Below are 24,620 nucleotides of genomic sequence, written 5' to 3'. Positions count from 1 at the left end.
CCTTTCCATAAGACGCAGCAATTTTTTAGGAGAAGAAAACAGGAAAATATAATCTGTTTTCTTAGCTCCATAAGACGCACAGACTTTCCACACCCCTGTTTTGTGGGAAAAAAGTGAGTCTTATGGTGCAAAAAATACAGTAAATTAAATTTCATTTATTTTAATAGGCTTCCTCTACATAGAACTAGCATTGTATTTATCTCCCTAGTTCAGCCAGAGACCTTTCTGGTTTTGAGTGATCAACTGGGGAAGGCTGAGTTATCTGATTCACCTCCAATATCTACTGTATATTATGTCACAGCAATCTTTGGTGGGTCACAGTGGGTACTCCTTTAAATTAATCATGTGTGAAAGCTTCTATACACCATTTTCTATGGTCATCAGGTGAAAATGGTCTAAAGGGTGTGACCCGGTTGGTACACCTGGACCTCTCAGCAGCTTTCAGCACCATTGACCATGGTGTCCTTCTGGATAGGCTAACTGGGTTGGGAGTCGGGGGCACTGCTCTACAGTGGTTCCGCTCCTTCCTGGCTGTGTCCAGAAGGTGGTGCTCAGTCCCATGGCATTTATGTCATGGGATTCCTCAGGGCTCGATACTGTCCCACATGCTGTTTAACATCTACATGGAACTGCTGGAAGAGGTCATGAGGAGGTTTGGGCTGAGGAGTCAGCAATATGCTGACGATACTCAGCTCTACCTCTTGTTTTCCACCAATCCAAGTGAGGCAGTCTCTGTGCTGAACTCAAGTCTGGACCTGATAATGGACTGGATGAGGGTTAATAAATTGAAACTCAATCCAGACAAGACGAAAGTGCTGTTAGTAGGTGCTTTGTTAGACAGGCTGGAGGGCCATTTTTTGCCCTGAATGGGGTTGCATTCCCCCTAAGGGACAGGGTCCCCAGCCTGGGGGTGCTCCTGGATCCCGGTCTAACTCTGGAATCCCAGGGGGACTCGGTGGCCAGGGGTGCCTTCCTTCAGCTGTGGAAATTATACCAGCTACGAACCTACCTGGAGGAGCAGAGTCTCATGACAATTACGCATGCACTGGGAACATCCTCTATAGATTACTGCAATGCACTGTACGTGGGGCTAACTTTGAAGACGGTCCATCAACTGCAACTTGTTCAGAATTGAGCTGCTAGGGAACACCTCAGATCAATTCTGTTCAAATTACATTGGCTACCAGTCACTGCCCAGGCCCAATTCAAAGTGCTTGTTTTGAGGTATAAAGCCCTAAATGGCTTGGGCTCTGGATACCTGAAGGTATCCATATAAACCTACCTGGAAATTAAGATCTAGCCAGGGGGGCCTCCTGAAAAAGCCTTACCTCAAGGAGGTAAGAGGGATGGCTTGTAGATAAACAGCCTTTTCGGTAGCCACCTCCAGACTATAGAATGCCATCCCGAGTGAGATTTGTCTGGCACAAACGTTGATGATGTTTCAGCGGCAGGTCAAAGCCTTCCTGTTCCAGAAGATTTTTAATTGAAATAATATCAACTGTGGGTCCTGATGGCAATTTGTAGAGTACTGTATTTTTAATTGTATTTTAATTGCTTTATCTTTTTATTGTACTTAAATTGCTGTAAGCCGCCCAGAGACCTTTGAGTAGTGTGGGTGACATATAAGTTTTAAATAAATAAAATAAAATAAAATAAAATAAACAGCAGATCCAAGATACCTGGCTACCAAAATTGGAGAAACAAGCCATCCTGCAAGATGCATAGTACCCAAGATCTTGGAAGATATATTGGCATCTGAGACAGAAAATACAAAAACATTTCGTTCTTTTAATAATGTGGGCAACTTCCTTAGGCCCTGGAGCATTTTTCAGGGGGGTTGGTTGATAGCTTGAGAGTTACATACTTGTATAGACAATTTCAGGAAAAGTGGGCAGAGCTTAAGTTTTTTTAAATGAAATAAAATGGAAATAATGCCTTTTAAAAGGAATAATATATTTCTCTCTCTCTCTCTCTCTCTCTCTCTCTGTGTGTGTGTGTATAAAACAGGTAAATATATTTAAAACACATGTAAACATACTTATTTGTATATTATATACAGTATAGAAATGTAACCATTATTACTTTTTCCTCTGGTGTTTCCTTATGTTCATTATATAATTATACTTTTATTTCAAAGTATTGGCCGCAATCCAATCCAGTAGGTTTTCACAAAGTTTTGAGTAACTTGCCATGTTTAAACATAATTGATAAGGTGCCAAAGCATGTCCTGGTCACATGATATTGCATCCCAGAACCAGCTGTACAACCAAGATGTGCCCCGGCACCTTGTCAAATATTAGCAATTAGCTGCAGCAAGGTTGCATGGATACCAATACGATTCTAACTGCTGACATAAATTTCTACCACAACTCCCAAACTAGATTTAATTATTACTCGATGTCATTCAAGTATGATAATTAATTAATGGCAGTGTAATAACCCTCTCTTAGATGCACGTCTGAACATGGTGAGAGAGTTGAGTGTAATGTTGAAATGGAGAGCAATTTCACCTGAAGTCTAGCCTCCTTTAAGACTCTAGATTCCGAACAGGATCACCCAAGACAGAATGGCAAAAACTGAGAGACGTGGTAGATTATTGTGAACATGGATGGCCAAAATAAAAATCGAATATATTATACAAACAGAAGCAGAAGCTCATGAAGTTGTTTTTTTCCTGCTAAGCTAAGACCAGGAAACAGACTGTAGTACAAACCATGAACTGTTAACTTCAAAAATTAGAGCTAACTGGAAATAACTGGAAGGTTAAATTATTCTCCTTAAGGATGATACATTTGATGAAGAATCAGCAGTTTTAGAAAGCACAGTGAAAGCTTCTATCAAAGCAGGAATAGATGGGATACCAAGAGTGCTATTCCAGGCTACAGGAACTCGATCTATCAAAATCCTAAGAAGAATATGACAACAAATACGGAAAATAAAACAAAAGCTCGCAGACTGGAATTGCTCAACACATGTAAACATTTGAAAGAAAGGAGGCACAAAGATTGTAATAATTATAGGTTCATTGCATTAATCTCCTGTGCAAGCAAAGTGATCCTCAAGGTTTACCAGGAAAGACTTTTATGGCATATAGAATGAGAAATGCCAGATTTCATGCTGTATTCAGCAATGGTATTCCTGCTGACTGCTGCTGAGGAACTGGCATTATGTTTAAGGACAAGAAATGTCTTCCCAGAGAAAAACACACAGGAAATGTTTGGAAGCTTTCAACACTATACATTTCTTCCATAAAAACAAACACATATAAACAGAAAATTAAAAGGACAAATAAAATGTTTCTCTCTTTTCCTGTACAACAGGGCATTTAACAGTTTGTTACAAATTTTTTTTGGCAGAAATTGCAATACTGATTTTTCACCAAAGGCAAAGCAAAATGAGCTTCTTATATATTGCCTCATAGTGCTTAAAGCACTTTCTGGGTGGTTTACAAGTTAATTATGCAGGCTACACATTGTCCCCCACCCCACCCCGCAAGTTGGGTACTAATTTTACTAACCTCAGAAGGATAGAAGGCTGAGTCAACCTTGAGCCGGCTACCTGGGATTGAACCCCAGGTCAAGAGCAGAGTTTTGGCTGCAGTACAGCGGTTTAACCACTGCCATGAGGCTCATCAACACATACTTCTCAGTGGGTGTGGAGGGGACTGCTAAAAAGGGGCATTGGACAGCATGCACTTGAATTTTTGCCCATCTCTTCCCCAAATACAATCAATCAAATAGCTGTTTGCTGTGATAACACCTGAAGTAACTACCTAATTCTGCTTAATTATGAGGGTTAGCCTTCCTAGGAAATGGTGCTGTCAAGGTTACTTTTCCAATCAGGCACATGGTTCTCTCAGCACAGAATGACAGTATGCCCCTGAAAGCTTCTGCTTCAGTACAGAAGTCTCCGGACATCTGATCACTGCACTCCAAGAGAGGTATCTTCCAGAACAGAAACTATTGCATATGGCCCTCCTTTACTTGGGAAACAGTCTAAAAGTCAGAAGATTTACAAGGACCAAAGACCAAGGTATGATGACAGATGTACAGTCATTATCTGTCCTCTGTGCCATGACATAAGGTTAAATTAGGAAAAATGCTGACTCTTGAAGAACTGTGTCCAATAATCCCTAATGTTACCCCCTTGCTTTGCTGGAGGAGTGTTCCCCCCTCCTCTTCCAGTGTCTGCCACAGTAATTTATAGAAATCAGTTGTCACAAAACATGTTACTAGAGAGTGTTACAAGGAAAGCTTATTTAAAGAGGCAGTGGATGGCACTGTTGGATTATAATTACAGTGCCATCTAAAGATGCAAATCTTACAAAACCACATTTCACTTTGTGACTATGAAAAGCTGACACTTTAAGTTAGTAATGTACAGATTTCCAGATACATGCTATCCAATAAAAGGTCTTGATAGGGTTTCTTAATATAAAATTTTAAGTTCATTATTGTGTTATCTATGATTCATAGCAAACACTTCTTGCTTTAAGTGGGATTTGAGATATTATCTTAATAACACATATAGACTTGAAGTTATGCTTCTTAATAATAGCCTCAATTTGCAAGTGAGAAGCCTTCTTTGGGTTTTCAGTGTGTGACAATCTTTTATAACATTTCTTGACTACATGTGAAATTGCACAACTAAAGAGGTCTTCTATCCATATACCTATGGGCTCGATCACACCTGCCAAAAGAACTCCAGTTATACCAATCTGGCCATTTTTAAAATTGTTTCATAATTTACTGCTCACATGATGCACAGCCAACATCAAGTCATTTGCCCAAGCAAGCAGTTTATTTCCCTCTTGCCAAGAGAATTGTGTTAAATTGTACCAATAATGAATCACTTCATTCTTTATCATTTCACCGTGTGTGAACATTGCTGTCCATTTATTTCTTCTTTGAAGGGGTCAGGTTTTTGGGCTCTGTGGCCACTTCATGACCACTGTTCTTGCACCCCCTGCCTTTTTTTTTGATGTTTTTTAAAAATGGATATCAATAAATTAACATGAATACATTGCTCAGAAGGAGACAGCTTGAAGGAGACAGCCTTCCCCTTCACTCCCTTGAGGGTGAAAGAGGGCTAGAAAGTGAGACATGTTCTGCTTTGAATTGTAAAGGAAGGCATGTAACATTAACATCTACTCTCTCTTTTTTAAAACCCTACTATTCACAAAACACTTCCTCCTCCAGCTGCTGTGCGGAAGGGAAAAGAAAAATGAAAGGGAGAGACATGCAGGGAAATAAGGGAAAGGGGACAAATCAGTAAGGGAGGGAAGGGAAAAGGCTTGTACTATGCTATTGCTCTACTGATATACCATTTTTGTTATTTTTAAAAAGGGGGGCTGTTTGAACCAAGAAACAGTAGAGAAAATGAATCAATAAAAAATTAAAGAGCAGTGTGGCCTGCTATAATGGTTCAAATATAAAATAAATAAATAAATGAAGTTAAAAACAATGTGAATGCTCCTGTTGATCGATCGATCAATCATCTATCGGTGTATCAATCGATCTATCTATCGATCTATTGATCAATAGATACCAGCAGGAGCATTACATTGTTTTTAACTTCATTTATTTATACATATATCGGTGCAACAGAGATATGAAAAGAATCAATATAATTGGGGTTCTTTTCTTATGTGTCTGTGTGACCTATGTCTCTCATTTTACATAGAAGTCAATTCAGTTCAGCCATTAAGCACCACATGAGCCCGAGCTAAGGGCTACTTCAGACAACATAAAACTCACTTAGTGCTTATATGTGCTGCTTTCCTTCTTTTCCAACATCAGTGGCAGAATGATGAACCTCTTGAGATGCACGTACAACATTTGTAAGTAAATTAAATGTAGTGCAAAGATCAATGCAATGCATGGTTACTGTATTAAGTAGGGATTTGAAATATCCAGCTTCAAAATCTGCACAGCCAAGAAACTCACCAGGACTTTGAGCACCATGAGCACTCCTTGCTGGCTACCCCAGAGAGACTGAGACTTCTGTAGTCTTACGAGATTCGTATGGTGGGGGTGGAGAGCCCAGGTTACTTAGGCTTTCCACCCCCACACAGTCCTCTTCTTTTTTGGGCATCCAATGAAGACAGAGAATTCCTGGGTGACTGCTTTTTGGCTGTGTCACGTGGGCGATTGTGCTTAGACGGAGGGTTTTTTTGCTTATTATTATCATTAAGTGCTAGTTACAGTATTTTAGTTGTTAAGTTTGTTAAGATATATTTTGCTTTTTGGTTTACAGTGGGGGTGCTTTCTTTAGTTACAGGGAGGCGGTCACGCTGCCATGGCGTGGCATGAAAGTTATAAATTTCTGCCTGCTTAGGCTTAGAGGAAACGGGGTTTAACGGGGTCCGTTATCCATAGGTCCAAGTAGTGCATGTGTGTTGGGGCTTGCTTGTTTGTTTGTCCTTTCTTTACTGGGGGTTTTGCGCCGGAACAGGGACCTCCATTCAAAATTTTTTGCCATTTTGAATTTTCGTGCCATTTTTGTCTTGGCTTTAATGGCTACCAGCGTGGTGTGCAGGAAGCCTGCAGGCTTACCATCCAATGCTGGCCACTTTTTAAAGAAGAGTTTAAGATATTAATTAGTCATGAATTGATTGATAAGGTATTAAAGTAATTAATTTAAGATCAATAAATAAATTAAATAGGTATTAAGAAAAATACTATATAGAGGTAAATTTATTTAGGGTATAGTAGTAAATATTAAATTAAGTGCAGAGCTTTGTAATATTGCAGTAATACAGTAATTATAGGGTGGTAATTCAGTAATTGTTTTAATTGATTCTAAAGGTTTTTTTTTCTGTGGATTGGATTTAATTCTATATCTGATCAAATTGGGTCCAATTAGTCTAATTAAGTTGTCAGTCAATTGGGTTTAATTAATTCATTAGGTGGATTTATTTGGAACCTGATTGGGTAAAGGATAATTGAGTAAAACGTTAATTAGGGCAAATTCATCTGGCTAATTTAGTAACTAAGGTTAGCTATATTGAATCAATATTCTCATCAATTATAACAGTGGTTGCTTAGGTAATTGTGGTGTATACATAAAGCTACAGGGAGAACAGTGGTATAGAGTGCATTAGTTACTGTATTTCAGGCTATAGGATAGATCAGTAGTTTAGGTAACTGACTGTAGAGGCATTGGTTTAAGGTCTCACTGCCCTCTGTGTCTTTGCAGCCAGTTAAGTCCTTATTGGGTTGTAGGTTAAAGTGTAGCTAGGGGTTATCTATATTGGCCTTGCTATATAGCCACTAAGGTCTGGTGAAGAGCGGCATTTTGCATAACCCACAGGTTAGCTAGCAGTGATATCACAAAAGGGGTGTGGCAATACGAGAGGAAAACAACTGGCCACGAAGAGACCAGCACCCTAGGTGTCCCCCCAACAGTCTTGCTCTGATGAGGAGTCCTGGCCAATATGGCAGGAGCTGCAGGAGAAGGTATCTGCCTTGGAGACTCAAAGGCTCACTGGGTAGCCTTCTCAGTTAGGTGAAACACAGCCGTGTAGGTCAGCTAGAGATACGAAAAGCGATAAGCAGGCTAGATTGAAGACGTTGACCCAGGATTTAATGAATTGATTTGCCACCCTTGAGTCTATTCAGGTTCAGAAGGGTGCAACTAGAAGTAATCTTGGCAGGGCTTCAGAAACACCACAAGCAACAAGCCTGCAGAAACAGCGGTCATCAACCCCTGGGGCATCTGAGCCTTCGTCAACCTATCAAGAGGAGGTGGAGGAATTTGGCTTCGCCAGATCACACATTCTGGAAGATTCAGGTAGGGCTTCTTCTTCTGCCAGTGAGTTTATTACTGCACTGGACACTCAGACACTTCTCGCTGCATGGCCTTGGGCAGGCGGGGCAGCAGGTGGCTACCCTACAAGCACACCACACACCACACTCAAAATTGGACTCCCCAGTGTGGCGTGGCCTTACGCCAGCCCACAGTGGGGAGGCTGGGGCATGCCCTGGGTGCCCTCTTCCACGCAGGGACAAACTGCTAGCTCAATAGGTGTGGGGGCTTGGCTATACCCATCGGTCCCCAACACAGGATATAATACAGTGCCTCTGGGGGCTTTACCGCAAGGAGAATACTCCATGCCCTTGGGAGACCATTTAACGCCTACGAAAGAAATGATTTGTAAAGAAAATTATGTTGACGTTTTCGACCATCTCAATAGAAAAATTGATAAGAAAGACACTAATAAGGAGGATGAGAAGGAGAAGGAAAAACACAGAAGCAAAAAGCCAGACAGGACCTGGGCCAATTGGCTTCCTGGCTTTTTTTATTTATGCTGGTGTCATTGTTAAATCCCAACCTTGGAGGGCACAGGCCCTCTTCCAATATTTGGACATAATTTATAGGGCTTACACAGATTTTGCTGGGCATGCTTGGCTGCAGTATGATCAGGCATTCTGTATGAGGAGCATTATTCATCCGAACTTGCGTTGGGATGAACCACACCCTGGGCTGTGTCTCCAGCATATGACCCCTGCCAGACCGAATGCAGGTGACAGGTTTTATAGTGGTCACTTAAATAGGAAGGTGACCTGTACACAACTTACCCATCCTAGTGCAGGGCAGGTGGTTCAACCCCACCTGCTGTGTTTCCAGTATAATTCCAAGGGATTCTGCGCTAGGAGGCCTTTTAAATTTCGGCATGAATGCCTTAGCTGTGGTGGACAGCACTCAAATGCAAATTGCTTTAAAGCAGGTGCGCAACAACAGGATAAAGGGGCAGGAAGCACCAAAAAGCAGAACAGTGGAGGGGGTAACCCTGGAAAAGGGACCCAGCCCAATTAAAGTTGTGGCTGGGAAATGGACCTTTTCCAAAATGTCCCATTGAGAACCTATAGGTTTCCCTGTCAGGACAGTTCCCAAGAAAGCCCAGGGTGAATTCTAGCTTATTCACCTCTGTCTTTTCTGGAATCTAAGTTAGTTCATGACGCTATCCCTCTGGAGCTATGCACGGTTAGGTGGATTTCATTTTTGAAGCAGTATGGTTAGGAAGTGCGGGGTGGGGGTTGAGCTGGCAAAAGGTGTTGTGAAATCAGTATTCAATATTTTGCTTGTTCACCCTCTGGATTTTAATTTAGTGGGTTTTAAGTTGGGGCGGTTCATTCTACCTATATCAGGCTTTAACTATGGGCTGCTCACAGTAATGGAAATGACCTGCCTAGATTGTCGGGTAGGGTGTCGATCCTGGACTTTCTGGTGACCCAAGATGGTTGAATGTCAGGTATCCAGCAACACATATTTTATGGTCCACAATTATTCCTCAGTTAGCCTGGCAAGGCATTGGGAGGATCCCTGAAGTCAACAGGCCCTGGTGGGTGTTAACATAAAGTAAGTAGAGGCATCTGCGGTGGCGGCCTCGGATCCATGTGGTCCACAGTTATTCCTCGGTTAGCCTGGCAAGGCTTTGGGAGGATTGCTGAAGTTAACAGGCCCTGCCAGGCTGTGACGTTCCACCCAGTGTTCCTTGTTTGTTTCCCTCAAACACAGGTTCACCCTCTGGATACGTTTACTCTTTCTTCCACTACCACCAGTGGATCTCTCATTCATGCTGCACCATATATGCATCAGACATGTGCTGCCAATATAATTTGTTTATTTATCTTTTGGTTCTTAAATCACATATGTTCTTTTATTATTGTTTAGGATTACACATTAGGCTTTTTATAGTCGATTACACATTTGCTTATTTGGGTGTTGTATTGACTTATTCATAGTAACCAACTCATTAATATTCTCTATCTATTTAGCTTTATTATTCCATTTATCTCCTTCTCATTCTCTCTAACTCTCCAACTTCCCAACTCTCTCTTCTTAACACTCTCCAATTCTCCTCTCTAACTGCCTACCTCTGTCTGTCTAATTGATTCCACCCCTCCTGTCTTCTCATAGGCTCCTGCACTTGAGCTTCAGCTATGATAGACAGGAGTGATGTGGGCATTCCGCCACATGGGCGTTAACATGAAGTAGAGGTGTCTGCGGTGGCAGCCTCGGATCTGTGTGGTCCACAGTTATTCCTTGGTTAGCCTGCCGAGGCTCTGGGAGGATTGCTGAAGTTAACAAGGTCCGGCCAGGCATTAACATGAAGTAAGTAGAAGTGTCTGTGGCGGCAGCCTTGGATCTGTGTGGTCCACAATTATTCCTCTGCTTATGCAGGTTTGGAAATGTTTTGAAGGCATTGAAGGGGGCCTGCTTGTCGAGCTCATGTGGCTCTGTGGCAGGCATGGGGCATAGCATGTCTAGTCCCTATCCTGTGGCGGGTAGTGCAGAAAGAACAAGTATTTTTGGTGTGTCCCAATTGTAATCTCAGGTAAGCCAACAGCGCATCTGACCTCCCGGCACTGCGGATCGTGTGATTGCAGCACCTCTAGGGGGAAGATGCACTGGGCCACTTCCGGACCAACAGTCATCGGCTAAAGATGTCTTGAGGTCTGGGGTTGTTTATTAGCAGCTGGCCAGGTTTCTGTTGTCTGGTGACTGCTGGAACTTGGGGCTGGGGACTTGCCCATTTATTGATCAAGGAGTATCGATATACCCCTGCCTTTCACCTGTTCCCACACTACAGCAGGCCCCTTCTTTTGCCAAAGGATGGTAAAATTCGTATTTGGATGTTATTAATAAAGTGTGGCCCATATTTAACCCATATTACTTCCTTGTGTCTTTATTCTGGGGTTGGGATGTCAATGGCCTTCCAAAAGTGTTCTTCACCTCAATATGGAGAAGGAGTGCATCTAATGGTTCCTTTCCCCCTCTCCTAGGCCCACTAAGCTAGTCAGGTAAGCTGAAAAACATAAGGAGCACACTACAGCATTCATGGCAGATCCAACAAAAGTGTTCCATTTGTTCGATGAATGTATTTACCCTGGGGTAAGTAATATTTACACCATCTGACCATTTTCCAGCCCAGCCATAAGCAGATTAATCCTTTATTCTAGCCTCTACATTTACTTTCACCAAAGGGAAAATTTTTACCAGAGGCTTCTGACATGAGGTCTGCGTCAGACATCCTGAAGGGCTGGACAGAAGCAAAGAGGAGGCTGCAATACAAGGATTTTTATATGCTACATGCATTTCAGTCTCCTTCTTTTTCTTTCAGTCTGCCACTTTAATTTCCAACCTTTAATCTATATTTATTTGTTGTTATTTTGTATCTGCTACTGGGTTTTTAAAAAGTTTCCTGTAAGCTGGTTTTACTCTTTTAAGAGCATATCACTTTGACTTCCTCCACATTCACTATTCTTTTTTCTTTTCTTTTCTTTCTTTCTTTCTTTTTTTTAAAATCAAGTGCTTTCTGTTGAATTTATGAAGAAATTCTCAGCCATCTGAACTGGCTATAATTTATTAGGTACAGCTATTCCTAGAATGAAGGGGAACACTCTAGATCATGTTGTATTTGCCATTGCCATGATTCCATATGGCCAATGATTGTTTCACCAAACTAGGAGCTCACATTATGTGCCCCTCAGCTACCACCAGTTGATTTCATCAGTAATACTGTGATGTTCACCCAGTGTCCCCTGACTGTTTTCCCCAAATCAAGGGTTCACTCTGGGGATGTTTTCTCTTTCCTTCGCTGCCACCAGTGGATTTCCTCTATCCACACTGTAAAATACTTTACTCAGACACTTGCTGCCAAGTGTTTATTAAAAGATATTAGGTTGAATCTGAATCACAGATGTTTTTTAATCATTGTATAGAATCATTGAAACCTTGTATATTTTGTTACACACTCAATCACCATTTGCTTTATTTATTCACTTTAACTAGCTTATATTTATTAATATCAGTTCTCTCTATTTCTCTGATTATCTGTATTTCTTTGCTCTTTAACCTCTCTCCTTTACATCTTGCACTTTCCTTCTCTAACTCACTGACTGAATGACCCCGCCCCTCCAGTCCTCTTATAGGCTCATGCAAATGAGCTCCAGCTATGAGTGACAGGAATGATGTGGGCATTCATCACAAATACCTATTAGTAATAATAGATGTCCAGACCATATGTCATTTTAAAAGAACCAAATAGAAATGGTTTATTGATACAGGTATTGACAGAACAAGCAATGTTGTTAACTCTTAAACAAACATTCTTCTTTATCCACCTTAAACCACTATTCTCCTGCCCAAACTCCAAAGCTCTCTCAACTCTCTAACTCTCTAATTCTCCATCTCTAGAACCCTATCTAAACCTTATTTAAACTCCTGCTGCTGCTGAGTCTCTTATACCTCATGATTCCACCCCTCCAGCTCTTCCATTGGTCTGTGCAGATAGCCTATGAATATTCATGACCTGGGCGAATGCCACAGCAATGTACCAATGAAAGATAAAGGTGATTTTGTATCGGGAAAAAGAGGTAATATCCTTAATTTGGCATGGCAGACATGATTGAATACAAAGGGATTTAACAACGCACTCTTAGGAGCTAAGCATTTAAGGCTTCTGGCTCTAGGGGGTAATCTGTCACTTTCCCTTTCTCCAGATTCAAACATTAGCATCTGAAGTTCTTCCTATTGGATTAATGGGGGCATCAGAACATTTTTGGAGAGTTGGTACCACTCTGTTTCAGCAGACCATCTACCTTTGGAACCAGGCTTCCTTGCATGTATGAGGAAAAGCAAGTATTGGTCAAATGTGTATTCGAATGTGTGTATTGTTTTACAAAGTGAAATCACAAAAGCATTCTTTAACTGCTTTAATTATCAGCCAAAAAGCTTCCTCGGTTATGCACATAATATATCCCCATTCAAAGGTAATGGTCTTTGGACTTGGAATATCATCACAGCCCCTTCAGCTACTGGGTTTCTCCCAGTAGTCAGCACCTCACAAAATCTCGGACTGGGCAAAATCAAGAAGGACAGGCAAGCTTACATACTGTCCCTTTCTCCTACCCATAAGGGGAAAGTCAGCTAGAGAACATTTTCTGAGAGCAGAAAACCCTTTTACAAGACAGTAGAGAATTACATCACTCTTCTCCTCCACCCTCACTTTCTAATCACGCTGAACATTTACTTGTCCTTCACCCATGCACCCTCCGTTCATTCGGCAGGTTGCTTTTCATATAATTTTTCATCATATTAAGCCTACACATGCTATAAATATATGAGAAAAAGACCCTGGAAAATCCACGCTGTGTGAAGTTGCTAGTCATGTCTAAATTCATCACTTCTAAAAGTTATATTGTACCAGGTGTTTGCAGAAACACTGGGGGTATGCTTCTGCTTACTATGCTTTCCCCTTTATGACTGTTAGTCATGTCTTAGTCAAACCACCTCCAAATTGGTGGTGGTGGTGGGAACAAGAAACCTCTGCCTCCAGCATTCTCATTTGTATTTTATTCAACCTTCAGAATATAAGCAGGTTTATTTCGTGCACTGTACTGTTTTGTATTAGTCAGAATAGACAGAGAAACATTGGTATCTTTAGTTCTTCTTGTCAAATTAAAGTAAGATTAGTACACTTGCCTAAATAGGAGTCAATTCCCTTGAATTTAATGAGATTTATTTCTGAGAAATGGAAAACAGAACAATGTTCTAGCCTGATACTCTGCATGCTTACTTCTGAGTTCCATCTCAAGGATCACATTTTAGCGTAGTAACAACCACATCGTGTATCACTGACCCACAGTATTCAAGGGCAAACTATATTCTCCAGTCCTTCATCAAATGAGTGAGTTGTGCTTCCTCCTGCATACCTTAGAACCTGAGAGATATGAATGCTGGCAGGAACTGAGCCTGGCTAGCTTCCACTTTTGAAACAGGTCCAACTGCATACAAACACTAGTGTGGTGGCACACAAAAACTATTTTTTGTGTTTTGATGGAATGACCTCCAGATACATGTATAGGAGAATAGTGAATAACTTTGTGTGTTTTCCCCCACAAAGATACAGACCTACTGTAGTTATAATTCCAATTAATAAAACTTATATTGGGCTGTTGTGGTGTGGCATTTAAAATTTGCCATATGCCATGATCCTGTCCCTGTCTCATAAAGTTAGTGGGTCAGATCCCCTGGGAAATGTAAGCGCTTTGGAACAGAAAAACTCCACAGAGTAGTGTTTCCCAACCCTTTTCACGTCAGGACCCTCTTTTATGAGAGCCAAGGAACCTGTGACATTTCTCACTACATTTGCATAAAAATGGATTTTAATAGGGTAAAGAAAACACATTAACCCTTGTTCTCCTCTCTCACATTTTTTCCCCTCTTGCCTTCTTTCGCCATGACTCAGACAGGGCCTGGAGGCACCTCCACACCCAGGTCCCTTCTCCCTTCACTGTGCCATCATTCCTGGCATCCAGAGGAGCAGGAGACTAGGGCAAAGCAAAAGGTGCTGCTACCCTGTCAGCAATAACTTTTCAACCCTGCTACCATCTTGGATGTCAGCATTCCTGGCATCCACCACACGCTCATCTCATTCAAGCCTCTCTGAGTCAGGCTGACACCGAAGTCCAAAGGGCTGGTGTCAGTCCTCCAAAGGTGGATGCAGAGGAGCAGAGACAAACAAGCAAGATCTTTTGGAAGGGGTAGGAGTGATGGACATACATCAAAGGAAAGTCTGCCCAAAGGGGTACAAAAATAACAAAGAATAGGTTGCCTGAAATTCTGTTTCAGATCAAAGAAATCTGTCTGTAGCCCAGGAGGATTAAAATAAAACAGCATCGTGTATACCATTTTAAATGTAATAAATACAAAAATAATTGCAGCTGAAAATAACCACACGAGCCCCCCCAAAAAAACTTTGTGACCCCCCCCTTTGGGGCTCACAGCCTCCCAATTGGGAATCCATGCCATAGAGGAAAAGATCTAAACCAATCCACAATCAACTTAAATGTTGCCTCTACAAGTTCGCATTATAGTAATTTAGGACTAGCTCACACTTATAGAAAACCCATATACAGTGGTGCCTCGCTTAACGATTTTAATTGGTTCAAAAAAACACATCGTTATGGGAAAACATCGCTAAGTGAAACGTGTTTTCCCATAGAGATGCATTGAAAACCAGATAATCCGTTCCAATAGGAACGGATTATCCGGTTTTCTCCCCCACCATTGGGCGCAGCGCTTTGGGAGAAGCCTCCCGGGAAAAAGATCGGATCGGCTCCTGCCTTCTCCCCCACCACCCGGCTTCTCCCAAAGGGCTGTCCCGATGGTGCTTGCAGCAGCAGAGGAGGTGCCTGGTGGCGGAGAAATGCCAGATCGGCTCCTGCCTTCTCCCCCACCGGGCACCTCCTCCGCTCCTGTAAGCACAATCGGGGCAGCCCTTTGGGAGGAGCCGGGCTGTGGGGAATGAAGGCTGAAGCCGATCCAATCTTTCCCCCCCACCGGGAGGCTTCTCTGAAAGCGCTGCGCCCGATGGTGGGGGGGAAGATAGGATCAGCTTCAGCCTCCCTTCCCCACAGCCTGGCTCCTCCCAAAGGGCTGCCCCGATTGTGCTTACAGCAGCAGAGGAGATGCCCGGTGGAGGAGAAGGCAGGAGCCGATCTGGCCTTTCTGGGAGGGGAGAGAGAGCAGCCTGAAGCACAGCTGATGGGCAGTTATTTGCAAAGATACCAGGGAAGTCAGCTTCCCAAACCCCCATGGACCAGCTGTACCTCAGTGTGCGCTCCCTCTCTCTCTCCCCTTGCAGCTCCAGCCTCGTCAGGGAGACTGAGACACCGCGCCGCCGCCGCACCCTGGCCGAGAAAGACCCTCTGCGCCTGCAGCAAAGGTTGCTGCAGGCGCAGAGGGTCTTTCTCGGCCAGGGTGGCGGCGGCGCCTCAGTCTCCCTGCTGAGGCTGGAGTTGAAAGGGGTGGGGAGAAGGAGAGAGAGAGAGAGAGCACACAGAGGCGGCGGTTTGGGAAGCTGGCTTCCCCGGGATCTTTGCAAACAACCGCCCATCAGCTGTGCTTCAGGCTGCTCTCTCCCCAAACCCCCGTCCATCAGCTGTGCTTCGGGGCTCTCTCTCTCCACCCCTCGCAACACAGCTGATCGGCGGGGCCTTTGGGAAGCGCTTCCCCACGATCATCGCAATGCGGTTTCCCCCCATCTAAAACATCGCAATGCGATCGCTTTTGCGATCGCAAAAACTCCATCGCTATGCAGATTCATTGTTAAACGTGGCGCTCGTTAAGCGAGACACCACTGTATATTCTGTTCCTCTATAATGTTGTCCAATACATATCTTCCAGTGCTCTCTCCTTAAAATATCAGACATGCAACCAAAGCCAGGTCATCTCCCTGGTGACCAAACAGAAAACAAAAACAAAGTTAGTTTGCTGACCGCATATTGAGGCAAACACCTATTTGAACAGATGTCTTTATGTCATAAAGATACATTGCTTCTATGGAATTGGCATTTTTTAAGTGAAACCTTCAGAAAGATGGTCTATAGTATACTCTCTTGTGCTCACTATCATTAAGTGGCTTATCTTTCATGTCTCTTGACTTTTTAAACTTTCCTTTCTGTTCTGTTGTCTATAGGGAGCTTTCAATTAAATAACTGTATCTTGATCTTGACCTTTCATGGATTGCTGCCTTGTTGTGGAGAAGGGGATTGAGTAATTCAGAGAAGCTGTGGGCTATGCTATGCAGGGACACCCAAGACGGACAGGTCATAGTGGAGAGTTCTGACTAAACGCGATCCACCTGAAACAGGGACTGGCAAGCCACTCCAGTATCTTTGCCAAGAAAACTCCATGGACAGAAACAAAAGGCTAAACGATATGATGCTGGAAGATGAGCCCCTCAGGTCAGAAGGCGTCTGTGGCATTCACCCTTGTGACCCCTGCTTGTCCTTCTGTCACAAAGGGTCACGTCACGTTTTCCTCTCGCTGCCACCAGTGGATTACCTCAATCCACAATACAAATGACGTATATCAGAGCACTTGTCTTGTAAACAGAAACAGAACTTATTTATTGAAGTGAAGCAGATTGAATAGTAACAGAAGTTTCTCAGATACACATTATACATAAGCAAATAATCAACAGTTCTCTCAGTACATACTTCTTTTCTCTTGCTATATCATTACCACCTTCTCTACCTAATTTCCTAACCACCTTTTATCACTCTCAGTATCTGTTCTCTCTCCCTCTGGCTAACCAGCCTATCTGACTCCTCCTTCTCCTGCCAAACCTCATGTAGCTGCTGACTCCACCTCTTCAGTCCTCTCATAGGTTCATGCAAATCAGCTCAAGACTATGAATGGCATGAGTGACGTGGGCAATTGTCACAGCGTCCAACATGCTACTGAGGAAGAGTGGAGGACAAGTACAATTGTGGTGCTGGAGGAGACTCTTGAGAGTCCCCCGGACTGCAAGAAGATCAAGCCTATCTGTTCTGAAGGAAATCAACCCTGAGTGCTCACTGGAAGGACAGATCCTGAAGCTGAGGCTCCAATACTTTGGCCATCTCATGAGAAGAGAAAACTCCCTGGAAAAGACCCTGATGTTTGGAAAATGTGAAGGCAAGTGGAGAAGGGAACGTCAAAGGATGAGATGGTTGGAGAGTGTCATTGAAGCTACCAACATGAATTTGACCCAGCTCCGGGAGGCAGTGGAAGACAGGAGAGCCTGGTGTGCTCTGGTCCATGGGGTCACAAAGAGTCAGATATGACTTAATGACTAAACAACAAAATTTTGATCTTGCAAGTACTCCTATAAGGAGCTTGAACTTTGTTAGACTGTATGTAATTGGACAATAAATGACTGAGTTCATTGCTCTTTTGATGATATTTTATTATCAGAAATGTGCAGTCTGTTGTCATCCAATCTTCAGTTGTAGAATTTTGAAGTGATTAAATCGCACTGCTGTGCGTTGATGGAGACTTGTTATAAGTGCTTTAACTAAAATTTGTCACGCTTATCTGGACCAGATACAGTCCCACTTTTCACAACTTTTACTTGGTTTTAATCATTTCAGTTATTACAATATCATCCACAAGTTTTCCTTGAGTTTCTTTTCAAATGTCCTTAATCCATGAGGCATTTTTTAAATGTCCAGTTGGGCTTTCCAAAATTTCTTTCAAAAATTTTAGAGCATCATTTTTACATGGGCCTACTTTCTCTTGCTCTGCATTATCTCCTAGTGATTTATAGAATAATCATTGGTTATTTTGAAATTGCATCTTTTCTCTATATTGTTTCAAGTCTCCAACATATCTTTCAATTTTCTTTGTTGTGTCTTTTACTCATTGTTTTAATTCTTCCATAATTTCAACAATAGTTTTCCTTTATATGTCATATATTTTACATAGTATGGCTTTTACTTTTTTAATTTTAATTTTTGAAACTGTTAATGTCTGTACATAATTTTTTTTTCATCCATATTCTTCATTTTGGAGTGCCAGGAGTTTTCTCACTTTTTTGCAGCTTGTAACCAAGTTCCATGGTTGTAATGATACCTATGCTGTTCCTAATATTGACTATTTTTTTAATTCGGATGGTGTTATTTCTGAGATTGGCAACTGCTTTCAGTACTGTATGAAATTTCATGTACTCATATTGTTCCCAAAGCCCATAAGAATATGGGGACCACTGAAGTGTGTTTCATCCACAAGTAAGGTGCTTTGATTCTTTATTTTCAAGTCTGGCATTCCCTGGAATTGCAACGTCAAGGATCCAGACATTTCTTTGTTCTGTTACTACTATATCTGGTGTGTTACGTTCAAGGTGTCTATCAGTTTGGATCCGGAAATCCCACAATATCTTGACTTCCTCATTTTCCAACACTTTCACTACTGACATTCCCAGGGGTTTTCAAAGGCTGGCAAATTATATATATATTTGCATAATGACCAGTGCATTAATTTTGCCACTCTAGCATGTCTCATTTTGTAATCTGTGTAATCTTTGGACATTCATAGATGAGGTGTGACATAGTTTCATCTTTTTCTTGGCAAAGTCGACATTTGCTGTTAACACTAATTCCTTCAATCTGAACTTTTATCACATTTGTTCAGAGTGCAGAAGAATAAACATCTTCTTCTTCTTCTTCTTCTTCTTCTTCTTCTTCTTCTTCTTCTTCTTCTTCTTCTTCTTCTTCTTCTTCTTATTATTATTATTATTATTATTATTATTCTTATTCTTATTCTTATTATTATTATTATTATTATTATTTAGTAGTAGTAGTAGTAATTTTGACCCATAACATGTCCTGTGGAATATGGTCAAATGCTAACTTAAAGTCAACAAACGCAGGATAAAGTGCCCTGTGAGGCCTAGAGCTATCCTTCTCTACCAAATGGTGCAATTTCAGACACTACTTGAGGGTGATCAATTTTCAAACCTACTTGTTCATCTATTAAATTATTTTCCTGCTCCAACCAGTTCGAGAACTTCCAGCAAAAATATTTGCATAGAGCTTGCTTACTGCACTAAGCACTAACCAAGGTGATAGGTTGATAATTTTAGTGGTCAGACATAGCTCTTTTTTTTTTAATACAGTGTACTGGAACGATCATGGGCATGCCCCAATCAGTGGGGATCTGGATGTCTTTACCTGGATTGACCAGTGTAATGCTGTACCTTTAGACTGAGTGGCAATAAGTTTTCTCTCATGTGTTGGGGGGCATTAAAATTTGAACTTAAAAATGTCATCTGAAGGGACATTTCTGGCATTAAAAACTCTTGCCTTTTGGTTAAGAAGATTAAGTGAACAAGTTCCATTAAACAAAATGAAAGTTACTGTCAGGTAAAATACATAGAATTGGGCTGTAAGTGCTGCTTGTGAGAATCGCTTATTACCCTAGCAGTGTATCTATATGTGTGTGTTCTACTGGAGACAATTGGTTTATGTTCCCTCACGAGCAAGTGGAAGCTCATTCATGAAAATGTCATCACAGTGAACATTTGTAATTCTTCCAAAACCACAGGGAGTAGCATGTAGAAAATGTACTGACAAGCCTCCTGCACACTTGAACCTCCCAGCTGAGGAAAACACTCGGTTAGACTCAGCAGCATTACTAGTCTGAGGCCTGATTTTTCCCACCATTCTTCATACTGATTTTTCAAATTGTGTACAAAATGCAATGATTCACAGTGCTTCTACTTCAAACTGCAGAGTACCCTTGAACTATATCACTGAAACTGAAGCCATACAGAACATATTTGCTGCCCCCCACATAAATATTATGTTAAGAAACTTGCATTCCATACAAGGATTAGGTGTCAATAAAAATTAATGTCAATGTGCAGAAATTAAACTGAATGCCATAATTCAGCAAAGAGAAGCATCTGCTTTAAGCAGTTCTGGGCTTGCATTTAAAAAAAGTGGGATGAGGAGAAAAGAGAACCATTGGAGGGTCATGGCTGATGAATTTGTCAGGAACAGAGAGAACAGAAAAAGAGGCTGACAAAGAGACTGTGGGCTGGGACAGAATGAGGGGAGCACATATGTGAGTACTAGAATCTTGAAACTAACAGAGATGCAACAAATAGATTCCTAGATGGGGAATGAACACAAATAACACAACTGGAAATGAGATAGTGTTTACACATCCTCTTGGTTCACTGGCACACTTACAGCCTGCTAAACTGAAGGCTTTGAGTGTACAGATAGCTTTTAACACTTGCCGAGTGGTGTTCTTAGTCAACGGCAAAAGAAATACTTATGCAGCTTAAGACTTGTATTGTATTATTTTCGCACCAGGCAAGAGAAATTCATTCTGAAGTGCCTTTGCTTTCTGCCAAATTTGTCTCAAGCAGGAAACATTGCTCTGGTTCTTGAGGTGTGTCTGTGTGTATGTTTATAAGTATAGCCGCTTAAAACCACCCAAGGGACTGGAATGCAAGAAAGAATGCCTGGGGATGTAGTGGGGTGGGCAGAGGTCAAATGAAGAACTGAAAAGAGCAAGCTCAATACAGTTTATCACACGGCTCTGCAGTTCATCATATATATAGCTCCCGTGGGTACATGGTTGCCTACATAACTATCTGATAGCTATGGGAAAGGGAATCCCAGTGTACTGCCCATTACAAACACAAAGTGTGACCTGTAAGAGAAAAACCATTTGGATAGGTGATTATGCGTTAAGAAAGTGAGTTGTCACTTCATGTTTCCCAGTGCACTTGGTTCCTGTGGCTGTATGTATGCCACATACACTGTGCATATAAGGCTGTAGCCCAAATATTGCATCCCATGTGTCTGACGAAGTGATTTGAAATACACAAAAGCTCACACTGAAACAAATCTATTAGGCTTAAAAGTAGCAAATAGTTTGCATTGCTTTCTATTTTTCTGCTTGGTGGAACAGACTAACATGGTTGCCTCTCTTGGAAATCCCTTTAAGAGTCCAATGTAGGACAGCCACTCTTTGTTTAATCACTTTTTACAGATCACTCCCACATCACTGTTATTAATTCGTTGTTTCTCAGTGGTTTACCCGTTCCCCATGCATTCCTTTTTAGAGCTTTATTATCAGAGCACGGGCATCCTCTGATGATATTTTAACAGGACAAAATAAGATTTCACAAGGTGAATCTAAAAAGGCTGGCAGTACATGTGAAAAATTCTAACGTTAGAACCAGGCTTCAGATCAGCACCAAATTTGGCACAGTGGGAGGGGACAGTGTGCTCCTGCAAGGGAAAATCCCAGAAGTTGACCCCTTTTTTCATCAGTTCAGCACTTCTCACCCAAACACTAAGCAATTGCAAGTGTTGTTTTTCAACAAGTGAGGATGGTAATGGGCACAAGAGGATATCTTGTAGACCATCTTGACTGCTGCCATTGGTGTTGTCAAAATTCAGACTGCCCTATGCTGTGTAAAGCTTAATATCCTTTTTCCTTCTGGCAACGCGGACACGATATTGTGCAGCAAAATTGAGCCGTTTTGAATTGTGTGTACAGAAGCACAATATTACACATTCATAAACCAGAGTGTTTTTTCTAAAAGAATTCAATTCTATCTTTTGTCAAGCTGTTAAGAAGGAAATTGTTATGAACCTGACATTTGTGTGCAACACTATTGGGAGAAGTGGATATTTTCGGGTACTCATTAATTGTCCCTAGTCAGATTATGTCACATGGAGAATTTCCTTAACAATATTTTGGAAGCCAGAACAGTGTTGTCCTGTACAGTAGCACCTCAGTTTACAAAACGGATCTGTTCTATGTGACATTACATAGTATGGAAATTTCACAAACCGAAACGCCAACTGCACTACGAAAGGGGCGGTGCTATAGGTGCAATACGCCCTAGGAAAACCCTTTCGTAATGCAAAGAAGAAGAAGAAGAAGAAGAAGAAGAAGAAGAAGAAGAAGAAGAAGAAGAAGAAGAAGAAGAAGAAGAAGAAGAAGACAAAAAGAAAACAATGTTATGGATTTCGGTTCATAAACTGAAGATTACGTAAACTGAGGCATTCGCAAACCAAGGTACTTCTGTATATCTTATGCATCAATCTTCCCCATTCTGGTAGCTCAGGCTGATAGAAACTGTGACCTAACTTTCTATAGGATGTCAGCCTGGAGAAGAAAGCGGTCCTGTTAATTTAAGCCAATAGCTAGTACTAACTAGAGTAGACTTACTGAATTTATTACCGAATGGTGAGTCAGCACTCAAGTAAGAGCCCTTGATTCAATAGCACTAGCAACTGGTTTTATGCCATTCTACTTCCTTTTAAATGCTTAGCCTAATTCAATAAACAAAGTCAACTTGGATGTGACAGACCCCTGGGTTCAAATTCTTATTTGTGTATAAACAGGGAAAGAAAACTCCAAGCTTCATCAGACAGGCATTTGTCCCACTGTTAGGTGCACTGCAGGAGTGGTTCATGTAAGGTCCTTCCTGGACCTTACAATATCTTAATTACAACACCTAATTACAGTGAGTGGTCTAAACATTCATACTATCAATACTGCTATCTTGTTCTATATTACATTATTTTATATTATTTTAACTATTTTATTTAAATTGTTGGTTGTTTTATCTTTATTTTGATTTTGTATTATTATGTTCATTCCTGGTATAGTGTATGTTTTATTTGTCTAACATTCAAAGCGCCCAGAGTGGCCTAGCAGCATACATACATACATACATACATACATACATACATACATACATACATACATACATACATACATACATACATACATACATACATACATACATACATACATACATACATACATACATACATACATAGAGCCTCTGTCAGGTCTTCTACTTTTTTTAGTGCCAGTAGGTGAGCTCTAGTTTGGCCTGTTTCCAGCAAGTGCAATTTCTGGGAATGGACCAAAATTGAGCCTTGCAGCTGTCCAGGCTGTCAAAATGTCTTCCATTGTCAGTTTCTGGTATTGTGAAGTTGATTAATATGCGGAAATAATTGTTTAAACTCTGCCAGACCATCACTGTTGTCCCAAATCACTTAGATTAAATTAAACAGAAACTCTTTTCCTTTGTGTGAAGTGCTGATTGAAACCATGCAGGCAGTTTCTTGATCAGCAATACACACAAGGCACACACGATGCGTGCACGCACGCACGCACGCACACGCACACACACATACTTTTTAAAAAATCTAAATGATTCAACTTTAAGTTAAATTCCCCTGAAACCTTTAGAAATTTCCAAATTCTCTGTAATTTTCTGTATTAGCTTTGATGGAGAAGAAATAAGGTTTTACTTTTGTATGTGAAGTGCCAGGACAACCATCTTTAAGCAGGCAGCAGGGCTGGCTGGCTTAGCATGGAGGTATCTACTTGTGGAACGTGAATCCATGAAAAATCTAGAAGTGAATAGAGAAACTGGGCAGAGAATCAGTTGGTGCAAAGGTCCCTTATGCAGTTGGTTTGAAGACAGTGTCATAATTCCCGAGTGAGTGCCTTTCCGTTGAACAAGCCCTGTCAGCAGTGATGCAGGGCCTAAGAAAAACCTCCTTGTGGGATGACAGTGAGCTTTTCCCATGTCCTTGCAGCAGAGCAGGGCCTGGGAAAATTCCCCATATGGGAACTGCAGGTAAGAATGTAAAAAGTACTTGCACATTTCCTCTTCCTTTAATAAAAACAGGCTCTCTCAGTATAGTGAGATGCCCTGTAAAAAATGTGGTAGCTTCAGCAAAATTTTCAGTTCCTATATGAGACTAAAAAAGGCCAGAGTGTTTTTTTTTGTCAGCAGCATTAGCAAAAAAATTAGGTGTTGTTTATATTATTTTTTATTTTCATTTATATGCCATTCTGTCTGAAGGCACTAAAATAGTGCATGACATGATTAAAACAATAAAATATATGAAAGCATATAAAGACATAAAGCAAAGTAAAACGTGCTGCTTATATACTGCCCCATAGTGCTTCAAGCACTCTCTGGGCAGTTTACAAGTTAATTATGCAGGCTACACATCCCCCCCCCCCCCAGGAGCTGGGTACTCATTTTACTGATCTCGGAAGGATAGAAGGCTGAATCAACTTTGAGCCAGCTACCCAGGATAGAACCCCAGGTCGTAAGCACAGTTTTGGCTGCAGTACAGCAGTTTTAACCACTGCGAAAATATACAGTATCTATATATTTTATTTTGTATAAAAACCACTTCTTTCTTTCTTTCTTTCTTTCTTTCTTTCTTTCTTTCTTTCTTTCTTTCTTTCTTTCTTTCTTTCTTTCTTTCTTTCTTTCTTTCTTTCTTTCT

The 24,620-nt window shown here is 41.3% G+C and overlaps 1 long non-coding RNA gene across 1 annotated transcript; it reads left to right on the top strand.

The window, feature by feature from the left end:
• Positions 1-148: 148 nt before the first annotated feature.
• On the top strand, positions 149-12,448 carry LOC110086669 (uncharacterized). The gene is made up of 3 exons (XR_002301851.3): positions 149-7,791; positions 9,922-10,116; positions 10,788-12,448. It is a non-coding gene; the product is annotated as an uncharacterized LOC110086669 (long non-coding RNA).
• The last annotated feature ends 12,172 nt before the right edge of the window (positions 12,449-24,620 follow it).

This window comes from Pogona vitticeps, chromosome 6 (assembly GCF_051106095.1).
Source record: "Pogona vitticeps strain Pit_001003342236 chromosome 6, PviZW2.1, whole genome shotgun sequence".
In the NCBI taxonomy this organism is placed as follows: Eukaryota; Metazoa; Chordata; class Lepidosauria; order Squamata; family Agamidae; genus Pogona; species Pogona vitticeps.
This window is presented reverse-complemented; position numbering and strand designations above follow the sequence as displayed.